Raw genomic sequence first — 6,311 nt, forward strand, 5'->3', positions numbered from 1 at the left:
CAGCAAAACATGCCGGCAGGAATCAAAAAAAAATATATATATTTATAATGGCAGTTGGAATGCTCCTGGTGATGTCCATTCTTCATCTAAGCTCCTTTTATCTTACAGCTAATTAAAACCAGCGAGAAAACAGAGGGTCTTCTGAGAAATGTGTGGGTCACCAAAAAATCGTAAAGAACACAAAGCCTCAGATTCGAGGACTGCTATAAATAGATGCAGTTCAGGTGCTCATGTCCATGGTTACCTTCACAAAAGACCATTACAGGAGTCTGTAGAAACCTTCGCCACACATGAAATGAGTCTCCTGGCAAAGCAGGAAACTCAATAAAAGATGACCCTGACACTATGTTCTATAACTGCTCTCTGTCATACTTTTGTCCTTGTCTCAATTATGGCATCTATAAGAGTCACAGGATTGTTAAAGCGTTCAGTGTCCAGTCTTTAATGTTGCTGGTCTCAGACCAGGGTGATTGTTTGTTTTGGAGGTAATTTGCAAATCCTTGTGGCTCATCCAGTCTTGTCTACCATGGAGATCATCTATTGAGTCTACATATCATATGAACAGTTCTTCTGGTCTGAGATGAGATCTTGATGTGTTTGAAAACGTACTTCTTCTGCGTGTGCTGTGGATGGAAAAAAAAATGAAATTAGTATTTGTGAGAGATTTACTACAGATGCTCTTTCAGCCTTACCAGCTCTAGTCAATGCCCTAACTGTTGAATCCTCTTACAGTTTTTCTCAATTGCTAACACACTATAACTGATTAGTTTGGCACAATTTTCCAAACCATTCATACAGTTCCTGAAACAAAGACACGTTTCTCAAAACTTTTAACACATTTCACCTGTTTTCACACACGCTCCAATTTGCTCAGTGTTTTTTAGCTAAACTCTACACAAGAACGACATAATTTTGCACAGGTTTAACCACAAACACAGAATATAACTACCTCAAGAATCACAAAATGAACACAAATAGCACACATTTATCCATGTGTAAACATTAAGTAGCAAAACTGACACACCAGTCAGAATCTCATGATGATATAAAAAGGAGCACAGGTGATTATGTGATTTGGAAAATGAATCCTACTAATGGGATACAAAGAGGAAGAGGAGGGGAAAAGAAAACTGAAGGAGACGGGGTCAAAGGACATTTATTCCTGATGAAGTACACAGCACTATAGTTGATCATGTTCTTGTGCATGAGGACAGCTGGCCTACAGGCTCATCTACAGGCTTTCAATACTACTTACAGATAAAATATAATGACAGAACAGTAGCAGTACTTCAGATGAGATAGCTTTTACTTTTTATATACTGTATATGTACAGTAAATACTGAAGAACAAGTTGTACACCCTCAAACTCATAACTGCTGAACTGATTTGTAGCCAAGTACAGAACTTCTTACATGTACTGTATTTTTGCAGAACTAAGAGATGGCTCTATATTCTGTTGCGTTCATATGCAATTCTTTGGTATTTGACCTTTTCCTTTCTAGTGCTTTTCATCTACTGTACTGTAAGATCTGCAGTGTAATGAAAATAATATTTTCTTACTGTAAAGCTTATTGTTGAATTTCACTGTATCTGCTATATTTACTGTAACATGTATCTGCTCAAATTATGTTGTATACTGTAATAGACATTGAGCTGTAAAATGATACCTGATTACCAAAAGAAGGGCTTGTGTGTCATGAGGGCGAAGTTTGTTTTTTTCAGCAAGATTGAATAGATTTGAGTGGAGAGCTTCATTTTGACCTGAAAATAGGAAGTATAGGGAATTGGGTGAGAAGTTATGGATTTGTGTTTAGAGTTTCGAGAAAAGGAGTCACAATTTCAAGAAATGTGTTTAAGCAATCGAGAAAAACTGTAACTATATAACACATGGTAGCAATTTTAGATATTCAATTCAAATTTAGAATACACATTTGACTGATGATACACGACTTCGATACACATATGACTGATGAATTTTACACAGTTATGCAACCGAACTGAATCAATACTGAACTGACTTGAGAGGGGGTAAAAATAATTTATTTCCAAAAAAAACAAAAAAAGTTTTGATTACTAAGTGAACAAATTATATATAAGTGTTTTCACACATAATCACTGTCATCAGTAAATGAGTGTGGCATTAAAATGGCAGTGTTTCCCAAATTAAACAAAAGAGCTGCTAGTTTCGACAATCGAGAAAAACTGTAACTATATAACACATGGTAGCAATTTTAGATATTCAATTCAAATTTAGAATACACATTTGACTGATGATACACGACTTCGATACACATATGACTGATGAATTTTACACAGTTATGCAACCGAACTGAATCAATACTGAACTGACTTGATCTGTAGAATTACACTATTGACTTGTTAGAGCTTCTTTACAGCAGAATTTGAATTTGATACTATTGTGAAGCTGTTGTGAAACAATCTATATTGATAGATAGATAGATAGATAGATAGATAGATAGATAGATAGGTAGGTAGGTAGGTAGGTAGGTAGGTAGATTCAGTAAATGAGTGTGGCATTAAAATGGCAGTGTTTCCCAAATTAAACAAAAGAGCTGCTAGTTTCGAATGATGAATGGTGTAATGTAGAGAACTGAGTTTAGAGTTTTGCAAAAAGTTTGTTTTACAATATCAGACTGAGTTTTAAAGCATGTCATTTGCTTATAGTTTTGCAGACTTGGTCTAAAGAGTAAGTATATGAGTGAATGGTTCCACTAAGTGGGCCTCAAGTATCACTTTTAGTGTCTAAGCAATAAAAAAAAAAATAATGTCATTTTAATGTATAACAAGTTAGATATAAATAAAGTTTGTTTATATCTATAGAATCTGCAGATGCTATTTCCAAAGAAACTAAGTCTTACATCCCCAGAAATATAGCATTAAAAAGTTTAAAACCTACTGTCATAATCTATTTCTACTGCACCTACAAGTGTAATTTAAAGAGGAGTATTAATTTAATTTGTAATAACAAAAAGACAGAGAAACTAAAATATTTAAGCCTAAATTTATGATTTATGTATTTTAACTGCATATAAAACTTCTATCCATTTGGACTACACATGCAGTTTTAATATAAACAAACTAATAAACTTGATGTGATGCATATTTGTCAATCATACATAAATGAAATGGGTAAAATAAATAAAGAAATAAAATAAAAATAAAATTCTGCACTCCAAAAAAATTGCATCTATTTAAATAATGATTTTCAAATTGCATTTATTCAAATTGCTTAGAATCAGAATAAATCTGTTAATTGCAAAAACAATTTATTCATGTATGAACATTGATAAAATATGGTTGGCTGTGAAACAAGCAATATTAATTTAGTTAAAATGTATGAGATTGAAGTAATATTGATTAAATAGTAAAAAAGTTGCCAGTACAGTAATATTATTTTAAAGTTTTTTTTAATTTAGCTCAGAAAAAGTGAACTGCTACACTTAAAAATTATATTGTAGAAACCATTTTTACTCAAATTGCTAGTAAATTTCACAATTAATTACTAAGAATCAGCAAGTAACACAACTTCGAAAAATATTTTTTTACAGTGTAAGTCCTAATACCTTCAATGAGGAGGGATGAGAGGGCAGAACAGAGAGCGGACATGACCCCATTTAGAGCAGCAATAGATTAATATTGGCACATAACTTAAAATAGTTGTATTGTAAATTGTCTATCAATGACCCATAATTAATAGAGTAAAATTTTATTTACTTTCTTTACCCCTGTGTTATTTAGGGCCATCCACAAGGGATTCAGAGCGTCTAGTAGGGCCACTGCTCAGAGCACTAGATTTGAGCACTTCTACCACAATTACTCCAATAGACTGTGAAAGAGATACAACTCAAACTTCAGTCAAGAGGAACAGAATCTCAAAGGGTTCATCAGTGTTTCTAGAAACCAATTAAGCCCCTGCCTAAAAGTTCAAGACAAAGCCAACATTCGCACCCGCCCCTTCGCCAAATCACAGACACATGGACTCTTTCAGCCTGTGACAGTGAGTGGGGACCTGGGCGATCCAGAGTAACTCAAGTGCGTCACAGCAACCCAGATGGGAGCCAGTGGTCTTCTGTGAGCCAATGGGCTACTCTGGCTCTAAGTGTTGCAATACAATCGAGGGCCTATATTTCCAAATGACAATCTGCTCGCATAACTGCACTACAGGAGTATTTGTCAGTGCACTACATCAAATATTACTGTGAATCTCTGCAGGTTTGTGGAATGAATGGAGCTCTGTATTGGAGCACTTCCAAATCAATCACAAAACAGGGGTCTCCATGACAACGACTGAGAAACATCTCCAATTAATATGTCAGCATGCTGTCAATGCTAAACCATGTAGGGCATAAAGATGAGTTGTGCATAGTTGATATTTAAAATCAGTGACCAAAAAATGAGGATTTAAAATAACTTATGAAATAATAATGAATAGTTAACTTCTGAAATGTAATGTGGTACACTGTCAGAAAAAAAGGTACGGTGAAGGTAACGTTACAATTTTGTTACTAGGGGAACAAAATGTATAACTGTAGCTTTAAAGGTACACAATAGGTCCTTAAGGTACCCAAAAAGAGTCATGAAGGTACAATCAGATGTGAGAGGTACATTTTTGTACCTTTTAAATTTTACAGACGTTATGGTTGTTGTCGCTTTAAGAATTTCCCTCTCTTGGCTTCAGTCAATACTGAAGCGAGTAAATTTGCTTTCTGACAGAACTTCGCATGAATTACAACGCAGAGTGTTTTTTTGGAGTTTACAACTCTCAGGTAAATGCAGAATAATTTGATATATTATTATTTTTACACATGTGACGCCATGCTCTGTTGATTTTTGACTTGGTGTCGTGTTCACCTGCTTGAAGCCTGTGAAAAGTAGACTGGCTGGTGTACGTTAGCCTTCAGGATGGAGCTGAGGAGATGTGTACAGCTAATTTAATTTTGTAAAGATGTCACAGAGGAGGAGAGGACGGTGTTTTTGACGGTAAGTATGCTATTATTGTTACATTTTTTAACGTTAGTTAGTGTGTAATCTTGCTGTTTGAGCATAAACAATATCTGCAAAGTTACGAAGCTGAAAGTTCAATGCAAACGGAGATATCGTCTTTTAAAATTCTGGCAGTTTAATGCCTACAAAAACGGCTGGTAGGGACTACAACAAGTTACTTCCCGTGTTCGTGACATCACAAACCCAGATAAACCCTGCCCTCGGGAAAAGGCAGCAAAGGGGGCGATGCCATGCTGCGCTGCTTTAGAGAAGAGGAAGAGAAAACTAAAGGGGCACTTAAAAATCTGTTCATATATGAATCGCGATTCTTTCTTCTAACAATTCTAATGGATTCACAAGTTTCAAAATCAATGTTCTAAAGCAGCAGTTCTCAATACTGTTCCTCACGTTCCCCTGGTCTGCATCTCTCTCTCTCTCTCACTCTCTCTCATTCAGCTCAGCTCCGACAATGAACTGTTTCAATTATACACTTATTTTCACATAGCTATGAGAAGCATTAAACATGGACGAGCATGCGGTTGCTGTACTGTATTAAAGCTTTAATCAGGATAAAACCGTATATCAAAAGCTAACATAAGCAGTAGCATTTACAAGAGCGTATATAAAAGTATGAGACAACAACAAACAAAAACATAGGCCTACCATTAAAAGCCGTGCTTGCACAGGTTCTGCACGATCCTCTTCAATAACATCCTCTGCTTCTCAATAGGGCTCAGACTGATAAGTGATATTAATGATGCCGTTGTTTACAATACAACCGGAGCACATGCCGCTAAGGTGAGGGGCGGGACACTTAGACGTGCACTAGAGACGGTTGAGCCAATCACAACACACTGGACTAGCTAACCAATCAGAGCCCATTGCCTATTTCTGAGGGAGGGGCTTCATAAAAACAGGAAAAGATCAGCCATTTTCTCAGAGAAGGGACAGAGCTGTGTGGAATAAAGGTTAATTATGTGAAAAATAATGCGTTTTTTTTTTTACTAAGCATTAACACATGTTAGACTGCACCCCATAAACACAATCAAGCCTAGAAAAAAAACATTGAACAACCCCTTTAAAGCTTTATTCTGTCTCCTACACAGCTGTATATTTTGGTGTGTGCTAAGACTTTTTCTGAGATTTTAGCAGAGGTGTTTGTGTTGCATATCAATGAGCCCTTATTCCACAGAGAAAGTGAATAATATCACGTTAAGCGTTTTCTCCCCCATAGAAGTCCATTAAAAGGAAACAGCTTAAAGGGGTCATATGATGTTGCTAAAAAGAACATTATTTTGTGTATTTGG

At 35.7% G+C, this 6,311-nt stretch overlaps 1 protein-coding gene across 1 annotated transcript in view; it reads right to left on the reverse strand.

The window, feature by feature from the left end:
- Positions 1–522: 522 nt before the first annotated feature.
- plrdgb (PITP-less RdgB-like protein) overlaps positions 523–6,311 on the reverse strand; it is a 40,496-nt gene continuing 34,707 nt past the window's right edge. The window contains exon 11 of the mRNA XM_016501418.1: positions 523–623. The gene's annotated coding sequence lies outside the window, so the exon portion shown is untranslated. The remainder of the gene's footprint in view (positions 624–6,311) is intronic.

The sequence above is a fragment of the Sinocyclocheilus anshuiensis genome, unplaced genomic scaffold, assembly GCF_001515605.1.
Source record: "Sinocyclocheilus anshuiensis isolate Anshui unplaced genomic scaffold, SAMN03320099.WGS_v1.1 scaffold1332, whole genome shotgun sequence".
In the NCBI taxonomy this organism is placed as follows: Eukaryota; Metazoa; Chordata; class Actinopteri; order Cypriniformes; family Cyprinidae; genus Sinocyclocheilus; species Sinocyclocheilus anshuiensis.